This window comes from Notamacropus eugenii, chromosome 3 (genome assembly GCF_028372415.1).
Source record: "Notamacropus eugenii isolate mMacEug1 chromosome 3, mMacEug1.pri_v2, whole genome shotgun sequence".
NCBI classification, from domain to species: Eukaryota; Metazoa; Chordata; class Mammalia; order Diprotodontia; family Macropodidae; genus Notamacropus; species Notamacropus eugenii.
Window position 1 is genome coordinate 134,264,200 of NC_092874.1, and position 17,299 is coordinate 134,281,498.

Genomic DNA, 17,299 nt, shown 5'->3' on the forward strand with positions numbered 1-17,299 from the left:
GTTTAATTGGAATGTATGTGTAGAGTCATATCATATTGCATGCTATTTTGGGAAGGGAATGGGAAAGGAGGGGAAGAAAATTTAAAACTTATGGAAGCGAATGCTGAAAAATAAAAATAAATAATTTTTTAAAAAGAAAAAAACTACTGAATTTTGGGGTCCCGTTTCCTGGAAACTTCTGTGGGCTTTAATTGGATCTTTTATAGGAAGTTAGGTGAGGAAAGTTATTTTAAGTTTTCACAGTTCCAAAAATTGAAAAAAAAATACTCTGTAAGACTAGTTAAAGTATTAGGGCAGAACACTCTAGTTCCATAGGTGAGCGATTTTTTTTTCAAAGAAAAGCCAAAGATATGATTCCACTTGTTATATGCACTGTTTTTTGTTTTGTTTTTCCTTTGGTAACAGGATATCTTTTACAGAGTTTTCAGACCTTCATAATCTACTTTTTATATAGGAAATTCAGAATGTCTGTGTTCACCAACTGTGGCAGTAATATTTCTAACAAACTAAGGATTCTTTATCAGGGATTAAGGTTGCAACATATAGACTTTCTTAAAGAAATATTTCCTTAATTCTGTTCTATCAGGTACAGTTGCTGTAATTATATCCAATCACAGAATGTTGTAAGTATTCAGTTCTACACTATTCTATCATCCCAGAATATTTTATTTGTAGAATACCTGTGTCATCATGAGATAACATGATATTTTTACATTAACTACATCATCAGCTTAGCATTATGGATAGAATGTTGGTCTTGGTATCAGAAAGACCTATATTCAAACCCATCTCTGTGACTCCTTTTATCTGTTGGACAAGTGGTTCTCCAAATCTCAAGTTCTCTAATATGTAAGAGGAGATTATCTATATCTATATCTATATCTACATCTATATATCTATATATGAGACTTTCCAAACCTTCAACTCCTATATTAATGTCAGCTGTCACACTTCTTCATAGACTCTATAACTTATAAACCACTTCCATTCTGCTTTCCTCTCACTGTATTCTTAACCTTTTGCACTCTTACTTCCAACTTCATCCAAGTGAGATGGTCCTCTCCAAAATAGCCAGTAATCTTTTAATTGCCAAATCTAGTTGCCTTTGTTCAATTCTTATCCTTCTTGACTTCTACCACATTTACAATGCTGATCACTTTCTTCCCCTAGATACTCTTCTTTCTGGGATTTGTGACATTTTTCTCTCCTGGTTTTCCTCCTACCTACCAGTCCTTCACTGGATCTTCACTTGTGTTACATTCCTTAATTGGGTATTCGCTGTGATTTTGTTCTGCGTTTGCTTATCTTTTAACTCTATCATCATTTTCTTTTCTGTTTCCTCTTCCCCATCTCACTTCATTATATCATCTAGATGTAAATGATTCCCAGATCTCTATATCTTCTGAACTCTAGTCCCGCATCACCAGCTGTCTTTTAAGCTTGTTAAATTATATTCTCTAAACATCTGAAGCTCAACACATCTAAAATACAACTCATCACATTTTCTCCCAACCTCTCCCCTCATTGCTTTGCCATTATTCAGGCTTGCAACCCCAGTGCCATCCTTGATTCCTCTCTCTCCACATATCCAATCCATTGCCAAATCTTGTCATTTTTTTCTTTTATAACATTTCTTTTTTTTTCCCACACACACTGCTACTACTCTAGTTCACAACCTTATTTCTCTTTTGGAATATTATAATGTAGTCTTCAAATTGTGTTCCCAGTCCCTAACTCTCCTCCAGCTGCCAAAGTGATTTTCCTACACTCTAGGTTTCACCATGTTGGTAAACTCCAGGGTTCTTCCACACCTAACCTTACATACTACATACAGATCACAACCCATTCACATTTTTTCCTTCTGTGAACCTCGTGTTGTCTTCCCTTCAGCCCCCCACAGGGACTCCAACATGCTGGAGTCTTTTGATATTTCATCATGCTAGGAGAGCCTGTCAAGACAGTCTATCAATCTCACTATGAATAGCCTACCTCCTTCTCAGATCATACAGTTCTGAGTTGTCTGACTTGTGGATTGCTTAAAGGGCAATGGAAGGACCACAGTAGGCATGAAAGGGTTTTAATATATTGAGAATTGTGCACAAGCATCCTAAAGATACTATATAAAATGAAGATAGTTGAATTCACATAACCTATAGTTCAGGTGAGAAAGTTGAGAGGAAAGTGAATATATATTTTCATAGATTGTCAGAGTTGGAAAGGACCTTAGAGATCATCTAGTCTAATCCCCTAATTTATGAACAATAATCATAATAAAAAAACTAATATTTTTATGTTATGAAGTAGGTTCTTTCATCTCCATTTTAGAGATGAGGAAATTGTACTTGAAAGAGATTAGGGGATTTGTTAGAAGTCACAACAGCTATTCTCTGAGGCAAGATTTGAACTCTGGTTTTCCTGGATGGACCCATACTCATTCTTCTATCCACTCCATTCACTGTGATACCTAACTATGGGTGTGTTTTGTTTTACAGATGAAGACATGAAGCCTAGAAAAGATTCTTTAAAAAATCACTGACCTAAGAATACCCAATAGTTAGAAATAGAGCTAGTATTAGAACCCAAGTCTTCTATTTTCTAATCTAGTCTTATTTCTTTTATACCCATATTTTAATTTCCTGTAGACACAGTTATGAATCGCTACAATATTTTTCCCTGGATATATACTTGGTGGTCATATTTAATAATTTCATTTCTAATCCCAGACAATATTAGTGTCTTTTTTGTTCTGTTGCAAATATTTTTAGCAATTTAACTAAGGGAGACAATGTGGTTTCATGAATAAAGGAATGCTGGCAGAGTGAATAGAGTCAGGAAAATGTAGAGTTAAGAAGATTCAGGTCTTGCTTGGAACTCATTAACTAGCCTGTGGTTCCTGGCTAGTCACTTAATCTCAGGCCTCCCAGGAAGCTTTTGAATACTATGCACATTGTTAAATACACGTCTTTTGTATTCCTTGAGTTAGTTTTCTCTCCTACAGTTTCCTATACCAGTGAAATCACCAGCTGAATAACACGAAAAAATCAATTCTTGAATAATCAGTTAATCAGCAATGATCTGTTAAGTACCAATCACAGACTCTTAGGCACTGGAGATAAAAAGATGAAAGTGAAACAGTCCCTGACTCAGGCCTACATTTTCTTTGGAGAGACAGACAAATCACTAGTGGAGGGATTGCTAGGTGGTGTAGTGGATAGAAGGGTCTAGGCATTCAAATTTGACCTCAAGACACTAGCTTTTTATGTGACTCTGGGCAAGTCATGAACTGGAAAAGGAAATGACAGACTCCTTCAGTATTTTTGTCAAGAAAACCCCAAATGAATTCTTGAAGAGTTGGATACTACTGAAACGACTAAATAAGAAGTCATGTAGTGAAAGGGAAGATGCCAGGGGAGACCATGTCTCTTCTCAGACTGCTGCTACAGAGTATATGGCATTGTTCTTGCTAGTACTTCTGTTTTGAAAGCAAGTACAAAAAATATACTGGGCATCAGGTCCAGATTATTTTTCCAGCCCTCCCACTTAAGAGGTATGTGACTTTGGGCAAGCTGATAAATGCCTGTAAGCCTCAGTTTTCTGATCTATAAATCAGATAATAATAATATGTCTATTTTACTTAATTAAATGTTTCACATTCTAACACACACTGGGAGCCAATTAGGAAATATTTAACGAGAAATTCAAAAAGTCAATGAGGAGAAGAATGCCCTAAAAAGCAGAATTGGCCAGATGGAAAATGAGATTCAAAAGCTCACTGGAGAAAATAATTCCTTATAGATTAGAATGGAACAGATGAAAGCTAATGAATTTATGAAAAATTAAGAAATTATAAAACAAAACCAAAGGAATGAAAAAAATAGCAGATAATGTGAAATATCACATTGAAAAACCACTGACCTGGAAAATAGATCCAGGAGAGATGATTTAAAAATTATGGGACTACCTGAAATCCATGATCAAAAAAAAGAGCCTAGACACCATCTTTCATGAAATTATCAAGGAAAACTGCCCTGATGTAGAACCAGAAGGTAAAATAAATATTGAAAGAATCCACTGATCACCTCCTGAAAAAGATCCAAAAAGAAAAAGAAAAACTCCTAGGAATATTGTAGCCAAATTCCAGAGTTCCCAGGTCAAAGAGAATATATTGCAAGCAACCAGAAAAAAACAATTCTAATACTGTGGAAAAACAATTAGGATAACACAAGATCTACCATCTTCTACATTAAAGGATCACAGGGCTTGGAATATGATATTCAAGAGGTCAAAGGAGATAGGATTAAAACCAAGAATCACCTACCCAGAAAAACTGAGTATAATACTTCAGGGGGAAAAAATGGTCATTCAACGAAAAAGAACAGAGCTGAATAGAAAATTTGACTTTCAAACACAAGAATCAAGAGAAGCATGAAAAATTGAAACAGGAAAGAAAAATCATAAGGGACTTAGTAAAGTTGAATTGTTTACATTCCTACATGGAAAGGCAATATTTGTAACTCTTGAGAATTTTCTCAGTATGTGGGTAGGTGGAGGGATTATAAACATATAGACAAAGGGTACAAGGTGAGTTGAATAGGAAAGGATGATATCTAAAAAAATAAAATTAAGGGGTGAGAGAGGAATATATTGGGAGGAAAAAGGGAGAAATGGGGTGGGGCAAATTATCTCTCAAAAAAGAGGCAAGAAAAAGCTTTTTCTTTTTTATATATATTCATTTTATTTATTTTTAATGTTCTACAATCACTATCATAAAACTTAGATTTTTTTTGCCCTATCTACTTCCCGCAACCCCCCTCCCTCCCCAAGACGGCATACAATTCTATATAGGATCTACACATACATTCCTATTGAATATATTTTCACTATAGTCATGCTTTGTAGAAGAACTAAAATAAATGGGAGAAATCATATAACAAACCAAAACATAATACACACAAAAAAAATGATCTGCTACATTCTGCAATCAAATTCTATATATTTTTCTCTGGATGTGCAAGGCATTTTGCCTTAGAAGATCACTGGGAATTTTTTTTTTATGTCCTTGCATTGCTATGAAGATCCAAGTCTACCAGAAAAAATTCTTGCACACTGTGGTCATTGCTGTGCACAAAGTTCTCCTGGTTCTGCTCCTTTCACTCAGTGTCAAATCATGTAAGTCTTGCCAGGCTTCTCTGAAGTCTTCTTGTTCATCATTTCTTATCACACAATAGTATTCTATTACATTCATATTCCATAATTTATTCAGCCATTCCCCAATTGATGGGCATCCCCTTGATTTCCAGTTTTTCATAACCACAAAGAGTGCTGCTATAAATATTTTTGTACATGTGGGACCCTTTCCCATTTTTATGATCTCTTGAGGATACAGTCCTAGAAGCAGTATTGCTGGTTCAAAGGGTATGCACATTTTTGTAGCCCTTTGGGCATAGTTCCAAATTGCTCTCCAGAATGGTTGGATAAGCTCACACATCCACCAACAGTGAATTAGTGTTCTAACTTCCCCATATCCTCTTCAACATTTATCATTTTCCTGTGTTGTCATGTTTGCCAGTCTGATAGGTGTGATGTGGTACCTCAGAGTTATTTTGATTTGCATCTCTCTAATCAAAAGTGATTTAGAGCCTTTTTTCATATGATTATAGATATCTTTAATTTCTTCCTCTGAAAATTACCTGTTCATATCCTTTGACCATTTATCAATTGGGAAATGGCTTGTATCGTTGTACATTTGGCTCAGTTCTCTATATATTTTAGAAATGAGGCCTTTATCCCAGAGATTAGCTGTGAAAATTCTTTCCCAATATACTACTTTCCTCCAAATTTTGATTGCATTGCGTTTGGTTGTGCAAAAACTTTTCAGTTTAATGTAATCAAAATTATCCATCTTGCACTTCATAATGCGTTCTGTCTCTTCTTTAGTCAAAAATTCTTTCCTTCTCCATAAATCTGATAAATACAATATTCCTTGTTCCTCCAGTTTGTCCATGGTATCAATCTTTATACCTAGATCATGTACCCATTTGGACTTTATTCTTGCGTATGATGTCAGACATGGGTCTATGCCTAGTTTCCACCACGCTTTTATCCAGTTTTCTGAGGAATTTTTGTCAAATAGTGAGTTCTTATCCCAGAAGCTGGGGTCCTTGAGTTTATCAAACAGGAGATTGCTGTATTCATTGCCTACTGTGTCTTTAGTACCTAGCATATTCCACTTGTCTACCCTTCTGTTTCTTAGCCAGTACTGAGTGGTTTTGATAATTGCTGTTTTATAATACAATTTGAGATCTGGTAGTGCTAAGCCACCTTCCCTAGCATTTCTTTTCATTAGTCCTTTTGATATTCTGGACTTTTTGTTTTTCCAGATGAATTTTGATACTATTTTATCCAGCTCTAGAAAATAATTATCTGATAGTTTAATTGGTATGGCACTAAATAAGTAAATTAATTTAGGCAGAATGGTCATTTTTATTGTATTGGCTTGGCCTACCCATGAGAAACTGATTTTTTTCCACTTACTTAGATCTGACTTTATTTGTGCAAAAATTGCCTTGTAATTGTGTGCTTTTTCAATGGAGAGGAAAAGGGAGGAGGTAAGAGGGAAAAAGTGAACTTTACTCTCATCACATTTGGCTGAAGGAGGGAATAACATGCATATACAATTTGGTATAAAAATCTACACTACAGGAAAGTAGGGAGAAGGGGATAAGTGGAGTGTGAGGAGGGATGATAAAAGGGAGGGAAGTGGGAGTAATTAAAAGTAAACACTTTTGGGGAGGGACAAGGTCAAAAGAGAGAAAAGAATAAATGGAGGGCAGAATAGTATGGAGGGAAATCTAGTTAGTCTTTCACAGCATGACTTTTATGGAAGCCTTTTGCATAACTACATATGTATACCCTATATTGAATTGCTTGCCTTTTCAATGAGAATGGGTGAGGAGGGAGTAAGGGAGAGAAGTTGTAACTCAAAGTTTTAAAAACGATTGTTAAAAATTGTTTTTACATGCAATTGGGATATAAGAAATACCAGTAATGGGGTATAGAAATCTATCTTGCCCTACAAGAAAATGGTTGGTTGGTTGGTTGTTGTCCTGCGTTTTCGAAGAGGACCAAAATGACATCACCATGATAAAGTTTCAGTGTGTCCGACTTTGGCTTATCAGACCAGCTCAAGCTCAGAATGCTCTATCACAGGTTGGGCACAGATAGTCCATATGAATTTTGGGGGTTGATACTCCAAATTTGCGCATCCTATGTTTACTTTGTGTTGTCTCAATTCTGGTTTGCTCATAGAACACAGCACCTGAAATGTTGTGGACATGATGTGCTGAGCAGTCTTGTGTTGGTGTCTCCCATATTGCACAGTCAAATTCAAAATTCTTGAGAGTGTCCTTTTATTACTTCTTCTGACCACCATGTGATTGTCTGCCCCATGTGCATTTTCCATAAAATAGTCTTTTTAGCAAGCATACATTTCGCATTTGAACAACATGGCCAGTTCATCAGAGTTGTGCTCTCTGAAGCATAGTTTGAATACTTAGCAGTTCAGCTCAAGCAAAGACTTCAGTGTCTGGTACCTTATCATGCCAGGTGATCCTCAGAATCTTCCTAAGACAGTTCAAATGGAAGCGTTTCAGTTTCCTGGCATGGCGCTCTTAGTCTGTCCATGTTTCACGACTCTGCAGACCTTCAGTTTGGTAGTTTTTCTCTCAAACTTTTCTTCAGAGCCTCCCAAACACTAGCCTCCCAGCTAGCCTCCCAGCTAGCTCTGGCAATGCATGCATCAACCTCATTGTCAATGTGTCCATCCCTGGAAAGTATACTACCAAGTTAAGCAAACTTATCTACAGTATTCAAAACTTCTCCATTTGTTGAACTGATGATTCCACATATATAAGGGAAGGGAAGGGTGTGATAGAAGGGAGGGCAGATTGGGAGAAGGGGTAATCAGAATGAATGATTTCTTGGGGTGGGGGAGGGGGGAGATGGGGAGAAAATTTGGAACTCGAAATCTTGTAGAAATGAATGTTGAAAACTAAAAATAAATAAAAAATTTTTTTAAAGTTATGCATGTCGTAATAGGCTCTTTTTTGTTTGTGATAAGCCTGTCAATGTGAGAATTTTTTAAATTGAATTCATGTTTAACAATTATAGGCACCCTGCCCCCTCCTTCCCGTGCCTAGGAAGCAGCAGAGGTGGGGGGTGTGTGCAGGGGGAGGGGGGCAAGGCTGGGACAGATCATGCAAAGAAGCTAGGAAAGCAGTCCCAAAAGTGATTTTCTTAAAATGTCTCAATGATGGGGCACCTGGCATCCTCCTGGATGGGGAAGGAAAACTAGGCAGCCCCAAATCATCCTGCCTCGTCAGTCACCCCTTTATTAGCCCAAACACACTTAGCATTACAGGCACACACAGTAACCCCTTGAAGTCTCTGCAGTTGCTATCTGCACGTCCATTTGACCAGGCCTCATCTTTTATTTTTTCTTAAAGCATGATTTCTCCAAACACTAGAGTTTCTTCTAAACACTATTTAGTTTTCTTCTTTTGGCCTTGCTTTCTCAGTTGTGTTATTCAGATGAGGAAAACAATGTACAGAAAAATAATAAAAAATTGAAACATTTAACAAGAGCAACATAAATTTAAATTTCCTCAGATATTCTGTCAACTCTTTTATGTTCTCATTTATAATTAACTTTATTCCATGAAACTTTCTCTAATTCCATCAGGCTCCAGTTACTTTATAAAACAGTACTTTTTTCCTTTGAAAAATTGTAATTAATGCAGACCTTTTTTTAAAGTTAACTATTTCATATTTTTCTTTGGGTCCCCTTTAGAATGTCAATTCCTCAAATTCAGGCACTTATATTTTATCTTTATATTCCTAGCTACTCCACATCATCTTGCACAGAGTAAATGTTTATCAAACTTAATGGAATATTAGCTCTTGAAAGACAGTCACTGTGTACCCTCCTGTAAACTCACAGTAACCGGTACAAAAAATATTTTATATAGTACCTCACAACACATCATAGCTTTCTTCAGACAATTGGCACTCAAGTATTTTTCCCCTTAATAAAGAAAGGGTTTTATAATTTCAAATAATGGTAATTATAGAGGATTTTTTGTTTTTGATTTTTAGAATTGGGAAGTGGACCTTTTTGTGACTCATTTGCATCTGAGGGACTAGATTTCTAGAATTATCATATATTGTATTTTGAACTGATAAACTGATATAACCTAAAACCATTTGATTATTTATTTCACAAGAAAAACTAAAACGTTTTAATCAGACCATCAATTTGATTTTGGTTGAAAGCCATGAATGAGTGTTCAGCTCTTCTCAGAGAGTAGAGCAAGTGATATTAGGGTTATATCTTGTAAGAATTGATAATGTATGTATTTTTTTTTAATCTGGTACAACTCAAGCTATAAGTGTATGTAATAGATAATTTAATAATATATACATTAATGTAGAGGTTTTGTTTTTCCCCAAAAAAGGAATCCCACATTTGTAAAGTAAAAATCACCTCCAATTCATTTTATAACTGTAGGTTTTTGTATATTTTTCCTGTTTAAAATTAATAAGACTTGGACTTGGTGGAGCAGTCCTGTAATCTTGCTACTGGAGAGACACCTGAACTGCAGTAGGGTGTCTGCATTGAGTCCAACACTAACATGGGATAAGCCTCTGAGACTGGGTGCCATCAGGCTGCTTCTGGCAGCCAGGTCAGGCAGTGGAGAGAGAGCTGGGCCTGGGGTCAGGAAGACTTGAGTTCAAATCCAGCCTCAGTGTCACACAGCCAGGAGATAAATGATGCAGGATTCAGATTTCTATCTGAATCCAAATGCAGCATTGTGTACTCAGCCACTCAGATGTCATTCTTAAGGGATAAAACACATCTGCCCTTTCCCTATTTTTGTAGCGCCTTAACCATTTTCCATGACCAATCAAAGATCAGCTATAAGTGACTCAGAAATCGCTTCTGCCAGTGCTTTAGGTATCTTGCCATTTGGTATTTATTGTGTGGACCATTGCATACCTTTTAATATCTCCTTGCTTGCCCTAATTTTAAATTCTATTTTAACTTTTTGTTTTAATCTTCCTATTATTCTCCTTGGGTGAAAAAAGGGAAGTAAAATAAATTGAATAGTTCAGCCTTCTTACTATTGTCTGCCATCATGTCTTCCATGCCTATCAGTGCTTTATGTTTCTATGATACTTTCCTCAAAAAAAACAAAGAAAACTATTCAAATCCTTCGTAGGCATCCTTAGCTTTAATTGCCAGCCTTTCCTCTTTCTGGCCTTTAGCATTGCTCACAATGTTCTTATATAATTATACTGATTTTGTTCATCCTTCCTTGGCTCCCATTTTCTTTACAAGTCTTTTAAAAATCTGATTTGGTTGATAATTTGCTTATATTCTTTACACAACTCCTTTAATCCTTAATGAACAAATATGTAAGATAAATTAATAGAAAAACTGTAAGCAAACTGCTATGATAGGTCACAGGATTTAGAGCTAGAAGGGATTTATTCTGTTTTCATTTTCAAAACTGGATTCTTAAGAGCTTCTTAGGCATATGTATCCTGAAGTACATTAGGCTACTGGCCCTCACCTTCCCTGTAACTTCACATACATTCCATGTAGGAATTATAACAGGCAGAAAAAAGGAGAAAAATGAACTGTGTAAATAATATCATAAATGAGTCTTATTAAAAGTATTATTATTTGCAATATTTTGTCATCAAAGAAGCATTATCAAAATTATTCTAAAATTCTTCAAAATTTTTCTAAAATTATTCTAAAAGTCATTTTTATTGCCTATTGATTGTTTAAAAAAAAACGAAATGTTTTTTGTAAAATAATTTTTGTACAGTCTTTGAATCTGAAGGGGTGGGCTAATTTTTTTTATTATTTCACTTACTTCAATATGTTATGATGCCTGTAGGGTTTGATTCATAATCTGCCATCATAATCTGGCTGGTTTTCTTTAATAACTACATTATTTTAAAAATTTGTTCTGTCTGAAAGTCAACTTGATTTTAAATGTTAGGTAAGATTCTTATTTTTAGTTCAGAGTTACTAACGACTTCCATTTCCTTCACCTAGGTATAAAAATTGTTTTAGGAAAATACTAAAATTGTTCTAAACCTCATCTCTTTTTCTCCAAGTTACCTGTTTCTATTTTTAAAAGACTTCAGTATCTTTCAAAATTACTCTCAAATTCGAAAAAGTCATTATAACTTTATGTATCCTCTTTTTTTCTTTACATTTCATTGCAGTGTAGTCATTGATGAAAACATAGACTCTGTACTTCATTTAGGAAATATCTGAGCAGAACCTCTAAACTTGGTAGCACACTGATAAACTATATACTTTGGACTTTTGTAATTATTTTAAATATACACATCTACTTATTCCGAAGATAATGTGCAGAATTTTTACAAATTGTAATAACTGTCTTCATTTTTGCTCATTTTTTGAGTGTTGCAGTTTAATATGTAAATTAAAATAATTCTACATTTTCCATTTTATTGTAAGAATTTTTATATTTTATAAACATTTGGTAGTGATTAATATTTATAATTTTGGGCATTTTATAAACAAATGGTAATTTTGACATTTTATAACGTAGGGAAAGTTATATTTAGAAATTTATGCACCACTTTGTGATGGCAATCAAAATAGAATCTTTTGCTGTTTTTGTCTTAGTATATTTCTGATTGAATCCTGCCTTTATCAGTCAAGAGTCTTTACAAGGAGTAAAGTACAGAAATAGGAGTTTCTTTAACTAGAAAGAGTGTATTTTTATTGTTAATTATTTTACTGTGATTAAAGATCTTCCCCACCCATTAATGGGCCTGCCCATTAAGGTTAGGGAAGATTTGTAGGAAGGCCAACACCTTTTGTTAAGTTGCTAATAAGGCACTGGTTCTCAAGTATTATGATGCCCTCTGGCTCTAAAAATATGTATGTTTACCCTGAGGGTGAGGTTTTACTTTGGGGCTTAGTTTGTGCAAGAAGGCTCTAGTGCCAGATGAAGATTCTGGAAAATTGCTAAGGAGTTGACCCCTTTGAGAACCCGGAACTCAGATGTTGTGTTTCCTTCTCTGGTAACTAGTCAGACAGCTGCATCTGTCTGTTGACTTATGGTCAGACAGAGGAAGCCATGTCTGTTGATTACTTTGAAATTCAGGGTGCTGATTCCCTTAACTAACTGAATGGTCAATCTACTTGGTTAAAGGAATGATACATGTGCTTGATTAAAGTGATTGTTAATCTCTCAAAAGTTACCTTTTATGAATGCAGATCTAAGAACCTGTGATAGCAGGCCCCATAGCGTGTGTTGTGGTGCTTACTGCTACACAATTACATTAGGCATGCATATTAATGTTAGTAATGAGTAATGAAAAATTGTCCCTAATTGAGGAAACATCTACCTGAAGTTTAAATTAAATTTCTTACTACTATTGGCATTTGTTTATTTCTGCAACTGCTATTTTCTGATAGTTCTTATAGTTTCCTGTCACAGTAATGAGTCAATCTGGGTTTAACTGAAAGAGAAAATGATAGAAGAGAGAAGATTCTCACTTAGATCAAATATAAGGAGGTAAAAGGTATGTATGAGTAAGAGTGATAAGGGACAAGAATCAGTAAGTTTGATATCAATAATTTGCTTGAAGTATATTTTAGATATGGCCTGATTGTTTTCAAATTATCTTGGTATTGAGAAAGTGATCCAGAATAGGAAAAATTATTTTATAAATGTCACTAAATGAAAATTTGTTTATATCTAGTCATTTTGTCATTGAGTAACTTGTAAACAGTTTTCTCTAACACATTGTCAACAACTTATTCAAAGAATAGTTAATTTTCCATGTAAGCACATTTGTAATTTATATGTAAATTAAAGTACAGAAAATCCCTAACTTATAAATGCATTGTGATAAAAAAATTCTTTAATAATGTGAAGCTTTAAATAGTTTTTCTCCTAGAAATAATGGATACAAGAAGTGGGTTACGTTTCAAGGTTATACTACACATGACCATAAAGAGTTGAAATTTTTCAATGGGAAAATCGAAAACAGTCATACTGCATCCTAAAGAAAAGTTTTGGAGAGTAAGTATAAATTATTTGGACATTTTCAAGAACTTTAGAAGAGCATGGTAACAATGACTGTGTGGTTTTGCTTTTCCTAACCTTTGGCACAGTTGTGCTTGTATTTATTTGTTCTTCAAGGACATGTAATTATTCTTCAATATACTGAATAACATGCAGTGCTGGTGTTAGAGATGCACGCGACACACAAAAAGGTATCAAGGAAAATTTATTAAAATTCAGAGGAATTGAACACCTTGGCCAAGGTGAACTCCACTCTTCTTCAGAATTCTCCCTTTCTCCTCCCAATATATTCCTATCTCACTCTTTAATTTTATTTTTTAGATATCATCCTTTCAACTCACCCTGTGCCCTCTATCTATATATATGTATATAATCCCTCCAACTACTGAGAAAACACTGAGAAAAGTTTCAAGAGTTACAAATATTATCTTTCTATGTAGGAATGTAAACAGTTCAACTTTATTAAGTCCTTTATGATTTCTCTTCCCTGTTTACCTTTTCATGTTTCTCTTGATTCTTGTGTTGGAAAGTCAAATTTTCTATTCAGCTCTGATATTTTCATCAAGAATGCTTGAAAGTCTTCTATTTCATTGAATGATCATTTTTTTCCCCTGAAGTATTATACTCAGTTTTGCTGGATGGGTGATTGTTGGTTTTAATCCTAGCTCCTTTGACCTCTAGAATATCATATTCCAAGCCCTTCGATCCCTTAGTGTAGAAGCTGCTAAATCATGTGTTATCCTGATTGTATTTCCACAATACTTGAATTGTTTCTTTCTGGCTGCTGGTAAAATTTTCTCCTTGACCTGGGAACTCAGGAATTTACAACAATTGGAGCCTAGCTAAGCTCTGACTTTAGAACCAATGGGAAGACTTCTCATATGCAGACTCAATATTACATAGACAGATTCTATATAGTCTCAAAAACAGATGGGGAAAAGGGAAATGTTACATATATGTGTCTTATAAAAAGGAAGACTAATGAGAAACCTCATCATATATGATTTTATTAGATTGGACATCCAAAAAACTGGGTTCAAATCTAGTCCCTGTCATTTATTAGCTGTGTCCCAAGCTATCAAATGGAGATAACCTTACTTCAACTGCCTATTTCAAAGGATTGTTGTAAAAAAGGGAATAAAATATGTAAAGTGTGAGATGAAGCACAAGAAGCTAGTTAGGTACATGGGAGCTATTAGTATCATCAATAATAATTGTAATAGGAATTGTTTTTTCATTTTCATCCAGTTTCCATTTAGCCTCTTTTCATCTCTCTTCAATAAAAATTCTGAAAATATTTTTCAACATCCACAAATTTCACAGTAGGTTTCAGCCAAACACTTGTCAGTAAGTGATGAAGTTTTAATTCATAATTTGCCTCTATGCTTGAAGTGTTAACTAATTTAACTTACTACTTTACTCTTCTCTACAGATAACAGCTCTGTTTTTGACTTTTTGTAATGTATACATTGGCCCTCTTCACAATAAGATTATATACATGTTAGAAAATAATTATACAACGCATTGCTAATTTTCTGTTCACATATTATACCCAGTATAATATATATATATAAAATGATGGAGTTTGTTACTTGCTAAATAGGACTTCTAACTAGCCAATCCATAGCCCAAATGTAGTCAGAGTACTAGATAATGGTGATACATGGTAGAAAATGTTATTGAACATTATGTGCCATTTAGAGACAGCATTGAAGTTCTGCACAATATCAGGTATCACAGATAGAATGGAGAGAGTCTAACCTTTGAGGAAATATTGACAAGTTATGGCATAAGTACAGCCAGCCACAAATGGATCATCTAACTTACACACTGGGTCACAAATAGTCCACCATTAAGACTAAAAGACATACATGATAAGCTTACGTTTTTGTTTGGACAGGAAGAAGAAGGAGAAGGAAGAAGAGGAGGAGAAAAAGGAAGAAGAGGAGGAGGAGATAAAAAGAATGTGACCCAGGCAGGTCACATGGACCTATTAAGGAATGGGAAAGATCTTCCCATTTAAATTACCATTACATGCAGCCTCAAGATCTTTCATAGGTCAGTGGGGCAACTGGTATCAACCAAACAGGCATAACAGAAGCATATAAAACAATATCTTAGGCAACTGGTGTCAATAGAACTTTACACCAATGTAACATGGATCACACAAAATAAGCACACAGAACAGTAACTTAGGGTGGGGCTTGAGCACAAGCACCCCATCATTCCCTCCTTGAACAAGTGGTGCCCAAAATCCTGGCATAAGGGGTGAAGTTCTCTTCTTCCATAGATACTTCCTGCTGAGATTGGATGTAGAGCTATCTCTGCCCCAAGAGGTCCCATTTGAGAGGTCAATTCTTTAGCTGGCATCCAGAGCTTGATCAAAGCCTGATCTAGGGGTGACACATCACAATTGTGATCAGAGTGACATCTGGCTTAAGCAATCAGGAATTTTCAGGTGGAGGGTATTAAGCCTGCAGAAAACAAATCTTACAAACAATGTGAACCAGAAGTAGGGTAGATATATAGTCAGTTATGCTTCTGGAGTCCATGAACCACTATCATAGCCTCCTTCACTATTGTTTACTGTTTTCCAATTTGCAGTTTTGGGGTCACCATTCCGTCTAGAGGTATACTTTCTCTGAGCTGAACTAGGGCTTAGCCAATCTCTCATTGTCTCTGCAGGTGTGAATAACTTGGATACAATGTTTCAGAAGAATCTGTAAGGGCAGTTCTCATCTCCCTGCTCAGTCTAATATCAAGCCTCTTTCCTTAATACATTTTATATAGTTCATTAGTTGGAATGCCATCTAGTCTTCCAAAATCTACCCCTGCTCTCAACAGAGCAATAAACAATTCTTTTCTTGTCAATCTATTCTGACTTTGAATCCATTCATTATTTACTCTTCTCTCTGGAGGAAATTTATCTTTTTCACTGATTCTCACCATCCAAGATACCAACAATTCTTCCATCCTTTGGGTAAACAAACTCAAAATATCTATGTCCTTCTGCTAAGGAAAATCCTCCATTGCCTCCCCAAACACTGTATGGCCCCCTTGATTCTCCTGTTGTGCTTCTGCCCAAGAAGGCGGCCATGCATCCTTTTTCTTGGTACTTTTTTGCTTCTTTTTGTGAGCTAAATTAACAACGGTTTTTTTCTTCTAACACCTGAGACTCTCAAGCTTGTTCTTCTAAAGAAGAGTTTGAATGCTGCAGCATAAAAAACCTCTCATGCAAACCGGCCAACTCCCTTTCCTTCTGAGCCTTCTCCTCCAACAACTGGTTGCTGTTTTTACATATAATTCGATAGCTTGTTAGCAAGGCCCAGCCTCTCCTATCCACCCCTGCCATTTCTTTCCCTGGTTCTGTTGGTATTCCTTGCAAACATCTTTCTAAGTCTGGGTTCTCCCTTCTGTAATCTTGGTTCCCAGTTTTCACAAAGCCCTATGCCTTTAGCCCATTCTCTTGCAAGGGAGGAATAAGGCAAATCCTCCCATACTGAGACATCCATTTCTTCCTCCAAAGCCTTTCTGACTCCAAATAGAGGTTTGATACTTCACAATCCCATCCTCATCGCCATTTGTAAAGCAAATGTGATATTCACAGCACCCTACAGCACCCATGAATATACTGGTGCAATTCTAAATCGCAAAATGCAACAGACTCTTCACATGGAAGAGAGAAGCAAAACATTTATTCAGACACCAGAAATCCAAATCCATTATACTAACAAAAATCTATACATCATTACAATGAAGAGAACATGATCCCTAAGCATTCCCCTGCTAAGCTTCCCACAAACCACCTACATTAAAAAATCACAAGCAGGCCCTTAAACAAAATCATAAACAAGCTCTTTCACTCATGCTAGCCAACTGCCTGCTTGCCTGCATTCTCCCTAGCTCTGACTCTGACCAATTTCCTCTCAGTTCTGCTCTAGCTCCCCTACTTCTTGTTCCACCCTTCCAGTTCCACACATTCAGCAAACTCCTCCCACCATATGCCCCATGTGACTCAGGTTTCCATGTGAGCCAGGCAGGTCACATAGGCCTATTAATGAATGGGAAAGATCCTCCCATTTAAATTCCCATTGTAAAGGAGAAGGAGAAGGAGAAAAAGAAGAAGGAGAAGGGGAAGGGACGGGAAAGGTGAAGAAGAA